A 15,884-nucleotide genomic window follows, 5' to 3' on the forward strand; every position below is an offset into this window, starting at 1 on the left:
ACCATTCAATTACCCTGCATGTCGAGCGGTTTCTTATTGTCTTCTTCTGTCTTTGGTGTTTTGACTATGTAGATCGTTCTCTATAACCCCCCCCCCCTCCCACCCCCGTCAACCATACTTAATGGTTTTAGCTTTGTTTTCTTGTATATATTTTCAGTTTCCACACCCCTTATAAACCTATCATCGCCACTCCTGTCACCTGTGTGACATTTTAGGGAACTGGTAGGTAGGGAACTGGTCTTGTGACCAGAGGGTCGTGGGTTTGATTCCCAGGCCTGAGGCCATGACTGAGGTGCCTTTGAGCAAGGCACCTAACCCCAACTGCTCCCCAGGTGCCGGCTAGAGCTGCCCACTGCTCTGGGCACGTGTGCACCACAGCCCCCTAGTAATCACTAGTGTGTGTGTGTGTGTGTGTGTGTGTGTGTGTGTGTGTGTGTTCTAACCGCACAGCGGGTAAAAAGCAGAGGACAAATTTCGATTGCGGTGAAAAAATCACAATTGACAAATATGTCACATTTCCATTTTACATCACATTTAGTCTATTATGTATCCTGACATAATAGCCTTCGAATTAATCTGTTTCAACTGATTGCCTGGTTAGTGACCAAGCTAATTAGTGTATTATCTGGTACCTAGCTAAATGTACTGACCCAACTAACCAGCATATAATCAGTTAGTTCTCCAGCCACATTAGACTGCCAACTAGCCCACAAGACTGTTTCATTTAATCCCTGTAGAAAATATTCTGTACACAAACACACACACATACACACACACACACACACAGTCTATTTCACACAAACACAGAGTACACACATTATTCTGTAGTCTTTCATTATTTACAAATGTGAGAGTAATTAGTGAGCTAAAATATGTAAACATGACCTATAATTAACACAAATGTATTAGTCTATACAATGGCACCACAGCATCAAGAAAGGACAAAAGAAAGGAAAAGAGGGCTACTGAAAGAGAGTGGAAGAGATAACTGAGGGAAGAAGGAGGAAGCTCTAACCCTTCAGCAAAGTGACTACAGCACAGGGGACCACAAGCACACAATTTGGAGGAAGCCCTCTAGAAGATTAAAATGTTCTTGTAGAGCTTTTGAAGACACTTCAGAAAAGGGGGATTCAACAAAGCATGGAATATATTCAGAATAAACTAAGCAAAGAAACTAAGCAAAAAGTTGATATTATGCCTCATTTCAAAGGTACATGAAACAAACCTGAGCATCAGAAAGCCTTAGATTGGAGGAGGCAGTTGCAAATTCTGCAACAAAATTATCCATTCAGACAAGACATGATCCATATTCTTTTGCCTGATGGACACATCTCCCACATTTGTAACATGAAGTATTTAAACCTAATGACACACATCAATATTACTGGTCTTCATCACAATTCACACACTACTTGCAGTCAGCAGATAGGACACTCTTCAAGAGCCTCAAGCATTACTGGAGTCTGGAAGGGAGTGCCATCACTAGCGAGAATAGGGAGTAAGGCTAGACAGGCAGTCGGTTCCAGAATCTAGTGAGCTGTCTACATAGACTATGTTTTATCATAGTGTGTATTTATCATAGTGTGCATTTAGGCTATAATTTCGTTATACATATATATATATATATCAGGTTCGTTATACATATATATATATCAGGTTCTTTATGCCTCAGTTTATCAAAAGAGTGTGTTGCTAATTATTGCTACTAATTGAGGTTGAGCTCGTTGATTGGATTGGCATAAAGTTACATGACCGTCAAAGCTTGCTGGTGGATTAACAAGTGTGTTTAAAGTTCATTACTGCTATATATACGCGTCTGCGTGCTTGCACCGTTTGTGCTGGGCTTTACGTGTTTGTCATAAATAAACGATGTATGTTGCACCTTGCAACGCTCGTCGTGCATCCTTCCTGTGAGCATTACAACACATCATAGATAAGTGGTTAAAAACACGCGTGTTTCACAAGGAAAGATCTAGTGAAGTGAAGCAGCCACCATATCTCTAATCGAAAAAAAAGAACATAATAAGATTCAAGATTCAAAAAACTTTATTCATCACCGAGGGGCAATTGAAGGCACACAGAGCGGCAATAACATAAGAAATATAAATGTGAAAATAAAATAAATAAATTAAACAGTGCAATGTCACATCTGAATAATGCAGATATTAGAGGTATATACAGGAGGTGCACATTGCAGTGTGGTAGCAAATTGCTGTCAGGTAGCAGATGCATTGTGTGTGAGTGTGTGTGTAGTGTTAGAATTAGTATGGCTCCACTTTAAGTCAGTCCGATGTTGTGGGGTAGTACTTGAAGGGAAAGGTTATGAGTTGAGGAGTTGGACAGCTCTGGGTACAAAGGTCGCCCTTCTCCTCTGTGTCTTGCATGCTGGACAACAAAGTCAGTGACCAGCCATTCGAATGCTCTGTAGGAGCGTGGGAGGGGTCCTAAGTGATCCGGTACGCTACCCTCCGTGTTAAATGTTTGTACACTGAGTGGCAGTTCAATGATTTTTCTGCAGATTGTGATGTTCCTCTGCAGGTGGTTCCTGCTGTGGAGGCTGGTTGAGTGGAACCAGCAGGTACTGCAGAAGGTGGTGATACTCTCAATGAAAGAGTAGTAAAATGCCTGCATGATGTCTTTATTCACACTGAAGGAGTTGAGCTTCCTGAGGCGGTACTGTCTCTGATGTAATTTCCTGAGAATCTCCACCGTTTTGGCTGAGAAATTCAAGTGGCTATCGAAGATAGTAGCCAGATATTTGTACTCCTCCACCAGTTCGACAGGCATGCCATGGATTGAGGTGGTGACTGATGAAGCCAGCGCCAGCTGTTTGTTTGAGAAGGTTATCACCATCTCCTTGGTTTTGCTGATATTCAGCTCAAGGCACGAGTTGTCACACAAGTCAACAAGCTCCTGGAAGACTGTGATGCACCCGACAACATGGACAGGAGAACTATGTCGTCTGAATACTTGCCAAGTAAAAGTGGGACGAGTTTGTGGGCCAGGATGTGAGCCTGGACGGTGTTGAAAGCCGAAGAAAAGTCTGAAAATGGAAGTCTTGCTGAAGTGTTGGGACATTCCATGTGCTTATGAATTTAATCCATAATGAAGACTTTGGCATTGTCAATGCCTATGCATGTGCAATAAGCAAAATGTAGAGGGTCCATCTGTGAGATGGTGATGTAATGTTTAACTCCGCCCCTTTGTGCGTATCTTGCCTTGTTCCCTCCCTCTGTTCCCTTTCTTGCTTGTACTATTTGGTTGTTTCTGCTGTGTGTATGTACTTAGTTAAGTATTGCAATGTTTTTCGTATGTCTTCGTTGTCAGTTCTGTTAGACTTTGTGATTGGTTGTTTTTGTATGTGTGATTATGCCACGCCGATCTCGTAACGTCCGTGTTGGAAAGGTCGAGGTTATAGGATTTAGGTCCGCCTCTGATTTGAATAAATGTGGTTCTCTGCAGCAATTGTGTCTGCCGTCTGATTCTAGATCGTTACAGGTGATTCCGATGATTTGATGTTTAGCAATCCTCTCCATGGCTTTCATCACAAAGGAGGTTAGTCATTGAGTAACTTGGCTGTACTCTTCTTGGGTATAGGAATGACTTGAATATTTCCATAGCTGTGAGACTCTGCAACTGTCAAGGTAGCTTTGGAACAGTGTCTGAAATATGCCACCAAGCTGTTCCGTGCAGTGCTTTAGCACACAACCACTGATGTTATCCAGGTCATGTAAGCTGGTCTCTCTGGTCCTCCTCAGGGCTCTCGTCACCTCAGCACTGCTGAAGGTGAATGCACAGTTCGTAGGTTGGAGTGTAGTCCTGATCTCTTCCAGCTGGATTGAGTTATCTCTCTCAAACCTGCTGTAGAAGCAGTTGAGGTCATTGTGGAGGGATGCAGGGCTGCTGCCATCTACCTGGATGGTGTCAGAGCAGCAGTTTGGTGATGGTGTTCACTGTGTTTTTGAGCCCTTGCCAAGCTGATTGGAGGTTCCTTTGACTGAATTGTTCTTCATGCTCTGTATTTTCATTTAGCAATTTTTATGGCTCGCTTAACTTCTTTGTTGACCTCTTTTTGTCTGATTTAGAGTCATTGAAGAATACCCTGTTCTTTTTGTTGAGGACTTCCTTCAGGGCTGATCTAGGGCTTATTGTTGGGGAAGATTGTGACCGTTTTGGAGGGGATAATGTTGTCTACACAGAAAGAGATGTATGAAGATATGGTGTCAACTTGATCGTTGATATTGTTGGAAGGAGTCAGAAGGTTGTTCCAGTCTGTGGTTTCAAAACATCCCTGGAGAGCCAAGATACTGTCTTTGGTCCACTGCCTGATGCTACGCACAACTTTCTTAACTCTTCTTATGGTTGGAATGTATGCTGGAACAAGGAGGATGGTGTTGTGGTCAGCAGAGCCCAGACAGAGGAGAGCAACAGGTCTGTATGCATCTGGGACTGATCCAAAACATTTATCCAGTGTCTTCCCCATACGTGTGGTACATGTAATATATTGCTGAAGGAGGAACAGTGAATGAAGTTGCCCAGATTATATTTAATCTGGGCAACTATATAATATATAATCATCATTCACACAAAAATGTTGGAGAGGAGCAAAAGGCTGATTTTTCTGATTCTCCTTTGAAAGAAGAAGTAAAGCCTGTCCTACCTTTTCTAAGGCCAGTATTACAGCCACTTGATGCATCAGCTGGACGAAGGCCTGACTCTGATTTCATACAACAGTTAAGTGGCCCTGAGAATGAACTTCATAAGATAATGCAACGTCAGAATGAAGTAACAGAGCTACTAGTCATGCAGCAAAATTTGTCCCAGCTTCCTCAAAGAGAGGTTCCGGTGTTCTCTGGAGATCCACTTGCCTATAGATCATTTATGAGGGCATTTGAAAGTGTGATTGAAAAAAGGACGAACAGTGATCAGGACAAGCTGTTCTACTTGGAGCAGTATACGAGGGGCGAACCAAGAGATCTTGTCTGCAGTTGCGAACACATGCAACCAGATAAGGGGCTTCGAGAAGCTAAGAGGCTGCTTGCATATCATTATGGCAATGAATTGAAGATAGCTACAGCTTATTTAGACAAGGCACTTAAATGGCCACAGATTAAAGGTGAAGACGCCAAGGGTTTGAGGTCATATGCATTGTTTCTTATTGGATGTAGAAATACCATGACTGATGTTGAGTTTATGGAAGAGATGGACAATCCAAGTAATATGAGGACAGTGATCTCAAAACTCCCATACAAAGTCAGAGAGCGTTGGAGGAATGCTGCGTTTGATCTTCAATCTCATAGAGGTAGACGAGCGAGGTTTGAAGACTTGGTCAACTTTATAGACGGGTATGCGCAAGTTGTCAATGATCCTCTCTTCGGTGACATTCAAGAAGTAACCACTGATGCAAAGGCCAAGCCCAAGACACCAGCAAAGAGCTATAAGAAGTATGATGGTAAAGGAACCAATTTTGCCACAGATGTTTTCCCCATTGTGAAGGACAACACACAGCCTCTTAAGGAAAGTGAACAACAGAATACATTCAAGTATGCTGTTGCTTGCTTGTACTGTGGAAAGGCTCACACACTCAGCTTGTGTGAAAAGATTAAGGAACAGGAGCATTCAGAAAGAATACAGTTCCTGAAGAGTAAAGGAATTTGCTATGGATGTCTCGGCAAAGGACATTTAAGTAAAGATTGCAAGAGAAGACTGACATGTGCAGTTTGTGCTTTGAAGCATCCAACCATACTTCATAAGATGAAGGAAAGTAGCGGTTCTGCTGGGAATATTAATGATAGCAGTCATTCAGTATCAAATGCTCTTCTATCTCTGGATCAAGAAACTTGTGGATCTACTGGGGCTGGCGATAGTGAGTGCATTTTGTCAATACTACCTGTAAAGGTTAAATCAAAGAAAGGTGACAAAACTGTAGAGACATATGCGTTCTTGGACCCAGGTAGCACCACTACATTTTGTACAGAAGATCTGATGCACAAACTTAATGTCAGAGGTAAAAAGACAGACTTCTTACTGTGTACCATGGGACAAAAGAGGAAGGCTCAAGGACATGTCTTAACAGATTTGGAAGTGTGTGCACTAGAAGGAAGCACATACATTGATTTGCCAAGGGTGTTGACACAGCAACATATTCCTGTGAAGAAAGGCCACATTCCTAAGCAACAGGATCTAAGTAAGTGGCCTTACCTGTGTGAGGTTCATCTACCACACATCGAAGCAGAGGTTGGACTGTTGATAGGTGTGAATGCATATAAGGCCATGGAACCATGGAAAGTGTTGAACAGTAGAGAAAATGGACCATATGCAGTGCAGACAGTGCTTGGCTGGATCGTGAATGGCCCAAAACAAGAAAACACAAGTGTGAATCCTGACACTTTGCAAAGCTGCATAGTGAATCGCATATCAGTGGAGACTATTGAGGACTTGCTGGTTCAACAGTTCAACGCAGATTTCCCTGAAAGGCGATATGAGGATAAGACAGAAATGTCTCAAGAAGATCATCGATTCATGCAATCAGTGACAAAGTCAGTGCAGTTCAAAGATGGTCATTACCATATTGGATTGCCTTTAAGAAATGAAAATATTCTGGTCCCAAATTTTCTCTGAATGAGCAGTTACTTCAAGGACCCAACCTCACAAATACTCTTCTTGGAGTGTTGAACAGGTTTCGCAGACACCCAGTGGCTATCATGGCTGACATTGAATCTATGTTTTATCAGGTCAGGGTTCAAGAGAAGGATGCAGACTTTCTTAGATTTTTGTGGTGGCCTAAAGGCAGTCTGAAGGAAGAGGCAGTTGATTACCGAATGTGTGTCCACATATTTGGTGCTACATCATCGCCAAGCTGCTCATGCTTTGCTCTTCGAAGAATAGTGGAGGATTTACAGGATAAGATGACAGACAAGGCAGCTCAGACACTCCTGACTAGTTTTTATGTTGATGATTGCTTGACTTCAGTGGAAACAGAACAAGAAGCAATCATGCTGGCCAAAGACCTAAAAGCTCTCTGTAGCAAGGGTGGATTTCACTTGACGAAGTGGATGAGTAATTCAAGAGCTTTTTTGTCATCGGTTCCTGAGCAGGATCGAGCCTCAGAAGTCAAAGCTCTAGACTTGGGCAATGAATTGTTACCTAAAGAACGAGCCTTAGGGATTACTTGGTGTACTGAAACTGACACATTCTCCTTCAACATCAGTGTGCAGAACAAACCTCCTACAAGAAGAGGAATTTTATCAGTCGTTGGTTCTGTATATGATCCCCTTGGATTTTTGTCACCATTTGTATTGCCAGCGAAACTGCTTCTGCGAGATCTCTGTAAAGCCCAGATAGGGTGGGATGAGGAGATCACAGAAACCCACCTGAATCAATGGACAAGATGGACTGTTGATCTACAAAGGCTTTCCAGGTTTAGGGTCAAAAGATGTTTTAAGCCTGCAAACTTTGGACTTGTCAAGTCAGCACAGTTGCATAATTTTTCGGACGCCAGCGAAGGCGGTTATGGGACGGTGACCTATCTTGTGTTAACCAGTGGTCATGATCAGAAGTCCTGTTCATTAGTAATGGCAAAGTCCAGAGTGGCGCCACTTAAGCAGATCACCGTACCCAGAATGGAACTTACAGCTGCAACTATGGCAGTCAAGATGGAACGAATGTTAAGGCAGGAGTTGAACATGCAGATGGAGGAGTCATTGTTTTGGACGGACAGTGTGACTGTCTTGAGATACATCGAAAATGATAAAGCTCGATATAAGACATTTGTAGCAAACCGAGTGTCCTTGATAAGAGAGGCATCTAAGCCATCTCAATGGAGATTTGTGAATTCATCAGAGAATCCTGCAGATCATGTCTCAAGAGGCTTGACAGCAGAAGGACTTATGAGATGTGAGAATTGGATTGAAGGACCTTCATTCTTGCTAAGACCATGCAAGGATTGGCCAGTCAGGGTAGACCAATCAAGTTCATTTTTGGAAGAAGATCCAGAAGTTAAAGGACATGCTGTGTCTTGCGTTATTAGAGCGGAGGATGACAAAGATGCTTTTAGCAAGCTCATTGCATATTATTCTAATTGGCATCGCTTGAAGAAGGCAGTAGCATGGTTTACTCATCTCAAAGAGATTTTGCTGAACTTGAGCCGCAAAAGAGCAGAGCTGCAAAGAACCATCAATACATCAGATGATGAACGAAATGGACAGTATAGTGCTATAGCACAGGAAATGAAGAAGTACAAAGGAACCCTGAAAGACTTCTCAGTTGGCATAGAAGATTTGACAAATGCTGAGCATGATTTAGTTCGCTACAGTCAACAGTTAAAATATGGAGAAGAGATCAAGATTCTGCAACAGGGAAAGAATCAAGTCAGAAAGAACAGCCACATATACAAGCTGGATCCATACCTTGATGAAGGAGTGTTGAGGGTTGGAGGAAGGTTATGCAGGGCAGCTATGCCAGAGGAGGCTAAACATCCCGCTATCCTACACAAAGACCTCAAGATTTCCACTCTTATTCTTCAACATATTCACCATCAGGTTGGACACTGTGGGCGGAATCATGTTCTAGCACGATTAAGGCATAAGTATTGGATTCCGCAAGCAAATTCTGCAATAAGAAAGATGTTGTCCAATTGCTACACCTGTCGCAGATTGCATGCAAGAACTGGTGAGCAAAAGATGGCGGATTTGCCGGTGGAGAGACTAACACCAGACAACCCACCTTTTACGTACACTGGTGTTGACTATTTTGGGCCATTTCAAGTTAAAAGAGGACGAGTTATGGTCAAAAGATATGGTGTACTGTTTACTTGTTTGACTCTGAGAGCAGTACATATAGAAGTCGCACACTCTCTGGACACTGATGCATGCATCAACGCTCTGCGTCGCTTCATCAGTAGAAGAGGACAGGTGTCTGTTGTTCGATCAGATAATGGAACAAATTTCATTGGCGCCGAAAGAGAGTTACGTGAAGCAATACAGAACTTGAATGACTCCAAGATTAAGGAAGAATTGTTGAAAGGAGGAGTTGAGTGGAAATTTAATCCTCCTGGTGCCTCTCATCAAGGAGGTGTCTGGGAACGCCAAATTAGGACAGTGAGGAAGGTGCTTGGTGCTCTGCTGAAACAACAAGTTCTGGATGATGATGGCTTGCACACAACGTTGTGTGAAGTAGAGTCCATAATCAACAGCAGACCATTAACAAAGATGTCAGAAGATCCAAATGATCTTGAAGCGCTCACTCCAAATCATTTGCTACTGATGAAAACAAAGCCTATGATGCCCCCAGGGGTTTTTGAGAAGAGTGATGTATACGGGAGGAGACGCTGGAGACAGATACAATACCTTTCTGATCTGTTCTGGCGCAGATGGACCGCAGAATACTTACCCTTGCTGCAAGAACGTCAGCGCTGGTCCAAGTTGAAAAGAAACTTTGCAGTGAATGACATTGTTCTGATTGTGGATTCTTCAAGTCCACGAAACTCGTGGGTGCTAGGCCGCATAATCAAGGTTATGCCAGATTCCAAGGGCACTGTTCGGAGTGTTCAAGTGCAAACAAAAAGTAGCATCCTAGAAAGACCTGTAACCAAGTTATGCTTGTTGCAGGAAGTGGTGTAAATAGACATATCGTGATAATGCTCAGTTAAAGTTGAAACTTGACCATGTTTATTACGGAAAAGAATGGCTCCATTTGGTTTGAGTAATTATGTAGCCCTGATGTCTACACAATTAGGGGCTGGGAATGTTGGAGCCATTATGTACAGAATATAGTTTCTTTATTTGTAATTTATTTATTTGTAATATTTGAGTGTTTGAATATAAGACTGACTGTTAAATATTGTCTCGCCTAATAATGTTAATTTATACATGACGTCATTTTTAGGTTTGAAGCTGCAGTAGCCGCTAGAGTGACACAGCACAACAGTCTTTGACCGTGACTACACGGAGCTAAGCTGTATAGCGAAAAAGAAAGAGTTTGTACGTTGTCTTATGAGAAATGTTTCATTTAGTAAATTTTGAAAACCTTCAACGAAGTCTCGCGTCATTGACTTGAATGCAATAAGTTAAAAGAAGAAGAAGCTGCACTTACACTCTTAATACTAAATGCATTTCAGAATGCATTTAAAAATGTTTGTAATAAATGAACTCATGGAGTTAAATATAGTTATTAGTAAAAGTAAAGTTATGCACTGAAAATATATTCAGTATGCTGTTTTGTAAGGTTTAATAGTCATAGTCTGATTTAAGTGTAGTATTTTAAAACTAGTTTAATAAAACAACTCTGACCTGCACACGGCTTCAGTTAATCACTTCTATAACTTAACCTCAATATTTTGCTATGCTAGTTCCCTGTAGTGTTAGCTCAGACAGTCAAGTGAAGTCAAATTTATTTATATAGTGCTTGAGCAAGCCAGGGATGACAGTTGCAATGAAAACTACCCAGGTATTAGGAAGAAACCTTGGGAGGACCAAGACTCAAATGGGAACCAGTTCTCCATTGGGCAGCCCAGATAGTAGAAATCCATATTTATAGTTCTATTTCTTGGCTGGGCAGTCCCTCCAATGTGGATGTTGGGCCTCAGGTAGGAGTCGGCATCGGCGTGTCTGCTGGCATTATCGGTGCATCCTCTGGTGGCATTGGTACATCCATCCATGGCTTTGACACATCCACTGGAAAGCCAGATCCATTTTTTAGGTGCTTTTATGGAACTGTTTTTGTAGAATCATCTAACCAGTTCCTTTCCAGCTCCCTCCAGCTTCCCTCTCAACAGTGCAGGCTAGATGTTATTAAAAGCACTGGAAGAATGTGACCCTCACAGTGTTCTCCACCTGCTCTAGATGAGAGAGGGATATGTGCAGTAGGTGGATGATGGCGTCATCCACCACAATCCCTGGCTGCTAGGCAAACTGCAGAGGATCCAGCAGCGTGCAATATGAGCGTCTCCATGGTCTTTGTCAGATGAAAAGTCAGGTCCACAGGTCTGTAGTGGTTGGGCTTTTGTAGTGGATGTGTGATTTTTGCAACTACACAAGAAGTCTTCCACAGATTCAGACTCAGGTTGAGGATATGCAGAACAACCTTACAGAGTGGGTCTTTGGTACTGTGCTGCTCCTTCACAGTGATGTATCATCTCTCATTAATGTACATTGCCAGACCTCTCCTTTTACCACTCCCCCCTGTGCTCCGTTCCGCTCTCACCAGTTGAAAACCATCCAAGGTTATGACGGTGGATGCTCTGCTGAACAGCAAGAGGCTGCTCTGCTAGTACTCCCACTGCAGTCTGGTTAGCGCCGTCAGCTCTTCCATCTTGTTGGGTAAAGATTTTACGTCACCCATGAGAATAGATGGAATGCTCGGTTTGTATTTCCCCTTCTCTCTCTGCATCCCCTCCTCCGACGCCGTAATTCCTTCGAAATCTCAGATCGCTCCTCTGGGGCTACCCTCCTGTTGCACAGCGCTAACAGCTGATCCCGGCTGCAAACAATAGGGTCGCTCAAAGGTTCTTCAAATGAAGTACTGGACAGTCCTAGAGAGTAGAAGGAATGCCACTACTCTAACGAAACTTTGCAGATCCATGGCAGGTTTGATATCCTTCATAAACACTACACAGAGTCAGAAGGAAAAGCTTAAAACATAAGACAAACACACAAGAAGGGAAATAAGCTGGGAGCTGCGGTGACATGCTGCCTACCATGGTGCTATCTTTAATTCTAAAATTGCAAGATATATACAACTGAGTATCATCTGCATAGCAATGGAAGTTAATACCATACCTATGGTGCCTAATGACTGTGCCTAATGGTAGCAAAAAATAATGAGTAAAATATGGGGCTCAAAACAGATCCTTGAGGAACATCATATTTTATTTTTGTGAGTTCTGTGCATTTATTATGTACAATGACAAATTGGTATCGATCTATCAGGTGGGATTTAAATCAGTGGAGGGCTTGACCTCTTATACTGATGAGTGCCTCCAGCCCATCTAGTAGGATTTTGTGGTTGATGGTGTTGAAAGCACTAAGAGTATAAGAAAAGAAATGTATCCTTTATCAGAGGATATTTACAATGATGATTTACAACAGTTTGGGTACTGTGGTGGAGTCTTAATACAGACTGAAGGTAGCCAATTAAGATGGCACTTGTTTCTTCGACTCATAGAGTTTATAGTAATTACATTACCACATAAAATCAACAGTTGTGGCCTTTGTGTGATAAGTAATCACTTCTCACAGTTCACTATGTTGAAAAGCACCAAATGTGCTAATCTTGTTAAATCATCATTCAAATAAAATATTATGTTAATGTATTAAAACAATGTTTATATAGTGAAACTTTAGGGTAAACGCCCTATTAACCCAAATTAAAAATTTGACATATTTAAAGCAAGTCATTGAGTTTAGCAGGATATGTTAAGTTAAAATGTAATATTAATCTCTCATGTAATAATGTTAATTTTAATGTTAATAGTTTTACAATTTATAATAAAGTTATTAAAGTTTAAAAGTCTAAAGTCTGAGGTTTGCTTAATGGGTGCATTCTGTGTGTGTTGTTATTAATTAATACGTCATTGATTTCTGGTCAAGTACCTGCCTATTGTAAGGACGCTGTCATTTACCCGCTTTTAAAGAAACCCAAGCTTGACCCGTCTATTTTACATAGCTATAGACCTATCTCAAAATTGCCCTTTCTATCCTAAATCCTGGAAAAGGTTGTATCTAAGCAGCTGATATAATTTATGGACAGACACAACATCATTGACAAGTATCAGTCCGGGTTTCGTAGATTCCATTCTACAGAAACAGCACTTGTTAGAGTCTCCAGTGACATCTTGTCACATAGTGATGCAGGAGAATGTTCTGTTCTGGTGTTAGATCTCACCTCTGCTTTTGATACCATTGACCATCAAATACTACTTGATAAATTGAGACATTGGGTGGGTTTATCTGGTTCTGCTTTGGAGTGGTTCACTTCATATTTATCTGGACATTCCTTTTGTGTGGCTTCCTCTAGGTTTAGGTCTGCCCCAGCCTCCCTTGTTTGTGGTGTGCCTCAGGGTTCTGTCCTAGGGCCTTTGTTATTTTTGTTATATTTGCTTCCTTTGCAGCATATCCTGAGCTCTTTTGATGGCATTTCGTATCATTGTTATGCCGATGATATTCAGCTGTATATTTCTTTTAAGCCAGAAGATTTCTCTAAGATACAGTTGCTGATTAGTTGTTTAGCTTCTATCAAAAGTTGGATGGCAGATAATTTTCTACAGCTAAATGAGGAAAAGTCTGAAGTCCTGGTCTGTGCCCCCGACAGATTCATATCCAAGATAATGGAAGCTCTTGGTCCCCTTGGCAAATTGGCTAATCCTGCTATTAGGAAGCTTGGAGTAACTTTTGATTTGGCACTCTCCTTAGATACTCACATCAAATCTCTGGTTCACTCTTGTTTTTATCAGTTACGGAACCTGGCTAAACTAAGTCCCATTGTATCATGTTCTGAGCTTGAAATTGCTATCCATGCTTTCATCTCCTCGGATTATTCTAATTCTTTATATACAGGTATTAGTAATAACTCCCTAGAGCATCTCCAGGTTGTTCAGAATGCTGCTGCAAGGCTTCTAACTAAATCATCAAAATACTGTCATGTTACACCTTAACTCGCACAACTGCACTGGCTCCCCATTAAATTAAGAATACAATACAAGATTCTGGTCCTGACATACAAAAGTTTACATGGTCAAGCCCCAAGTTACATCAGTGAACTATTGCATGAGTATACTCCCCCTAGGTCTATGAGATCAGGTAATAAATTTTTACTGGCCATACCACGCACAAGATTGGAAACTAAAGGTGATAGAGCGTTTGCAACAGCATCTCCCCGTCTCTGGAACTCTATTCCTTTGCCTATAAGAACTGCAGATTCGGTGATGTCTTTTTAAAAAATGTTAAAAACGTATCTTTTTAGGCTTGCATTTGTTTCGTTTTTTCTTATATTTTTTATATACATATCGATATTGTTTTACTATTGTTTTTTCTCTTTTATCCTGTAATGCACCTTGTGATTTTTATCTTGAGAGGTGCTCTATAAATAAAAATTTACTTACTTACTTACTTACTCTTTAAAAACACCCCTGTTCCAATTAAGCTCTGAAGAGCTTAACATTTTTTATATTTAAAATAATTGTTAATGTACATTATTTCAGTTATTATTTTTTAATTGAATTTACACATGGAAAGTCTATAAAAATAAAATAATGCTAATTATTTTACCTTAATTTACACAGAAAACTGATGATTGTTTTAGACCATTAATAAACTATTCACATTGGCAGTCTATGTAAGTGAGCTTAAATGGAGCACCCTGAGCTTAATGGGGACAGCAATATTTTCACATTTAAAATATAATGGACTTTATTTTACATCAGTATTTTATATTAACATCAGTATTTTGTCACAAAAATGTTCTTTACCCTGTACTATATAATCATATACTGTTTGTAGTGATGCTAGAAATACTGATTTGTTTATACTTAAGCTTTTCTCCAATGTGCTCACACTGATGCACTCCAGTTTGTATGCTGCTGTACCCTTTAAGCTCATGTAAAAATGATACAAAATCTTTAAAGAAATCCTGCAATCTACAAATATTATTTCTCATCCATTTGGAAATAAAGGATGTGTTAAATAGAAAAAAACAAGAAACTATCATGTGTAATTTAATATATTGGTTTATTCAGCAATCTCATATGACTAGCATACTAACTATGAATAATTGGCTAAAATATTGGCTAAAACGCTGTAAGAGGGAAGATTGACAGGATGTTTTCAGAATATGCAGCAATATGATTGGCTTTAAAATGCATGGAATATTTAAAAAAGAACTACATGTATTGATTTAGTCAAGCAGGATAATAACTTGTTTCTGTATTAGCATAATTTGTGTTCAAAGTTGCAAGTGTGCTTAATGGGTAAGTGAGCTTAATAGCATTTACCCTAATTATTGTGGTCTGAAAAGGTGTCCCTTGATGTATCTAAATTGAGGTAAATTTGACCGGTAGAATGAGTGACTTCAGTTTTAAAATAATGCTTTTCCCTAAAGTGAAGAATTCATGAAGTCTGATGGTGCAGCAGTGAGTCATGGAGACATAGCATGAACGTCAAGGTAACTGGAATAGCAACCTGAATTACTGAAAAGCATATTTTCAGGTTAACTGAAAATAACTGGAAGGACAATGCCATTGCTATATAAGACCACAAGGTCACATCAAGTGGTATATATTTAAAAATCAGCATTTTTGGGGGAATTAGCTGTTTTTCTTTTTTTTCTTTTTTTTTATTTCTTGAAATGTGGTGGGCGCTATGACAGCCAGGTGTTTGTTACCATGGACGCAAACTCAGTGCATTCAATTCTATTCGGCGTGCTTAACGATTCAGTGGCAAAGCATTTGCAAGCAGAGTTTTTATTTTTGTCACTCTTAAACACCAACATAAAGCTGACACTTAGGAAATCATTGTGAATGATTTATGTTAGGAACGTAAGAGGTAGAAAACCAAACAAAAGTATTTGTGATGTCTTCTGCATAACATGGAATGATTTGTGAATGATTAGAATGTTGTGGGCTTGGTTGCTTTGAGTTGCATGCACTGACCTTCAAATCTAATAGTGAACCATAAAAAAGTGCAAATAAAACAATCTAGACTTGAACCCTTGTTTTGTGAATGCGTGAAGTGGGCGTGCATGCATGTATGTAAGGGATGGTGATTATGAGGTTTCATTTGGGACATTTTAAATCAGAAAAGCAACTGTGAAAGTGTGGTGCATATTCAGATGTATGGTGCACATTCATATATGTGGTGCACATCCATATGTATGGAGCACATGTGTGGAGC

General features: G+C 40.6%; 1 protein-coding gene across 4 annotated transcripts in view; it reads left to right on the top strand.

The window, feature by feature from the left end:
* The window catches only part of pcdh15b (protocadherin-related 15b), a 139,680-nt gene that overhangs the window by 33,298 nt on the left and 90,498 nt on the right, over positions 1-15,884 (top strand). The window lies entirely within an intron of this gene.

This window comes from Brachyhypopomus gauderio, chromosome 3, assembly GCF_052324685.1.
Source record: "Brachyhypopomus gauderio isolate BG-103 chromosome 3, BGAUD_0.2, whole genome shotgun sequence".
In the NCBI taxonomy this organism is placed as follows: Eukaryota; Metazoa; Chordata; class Actinopteri; order Gymnotiformes; family Hypopomidae; genus Brachyhypopomus; species Brachyhypopomus gauderio.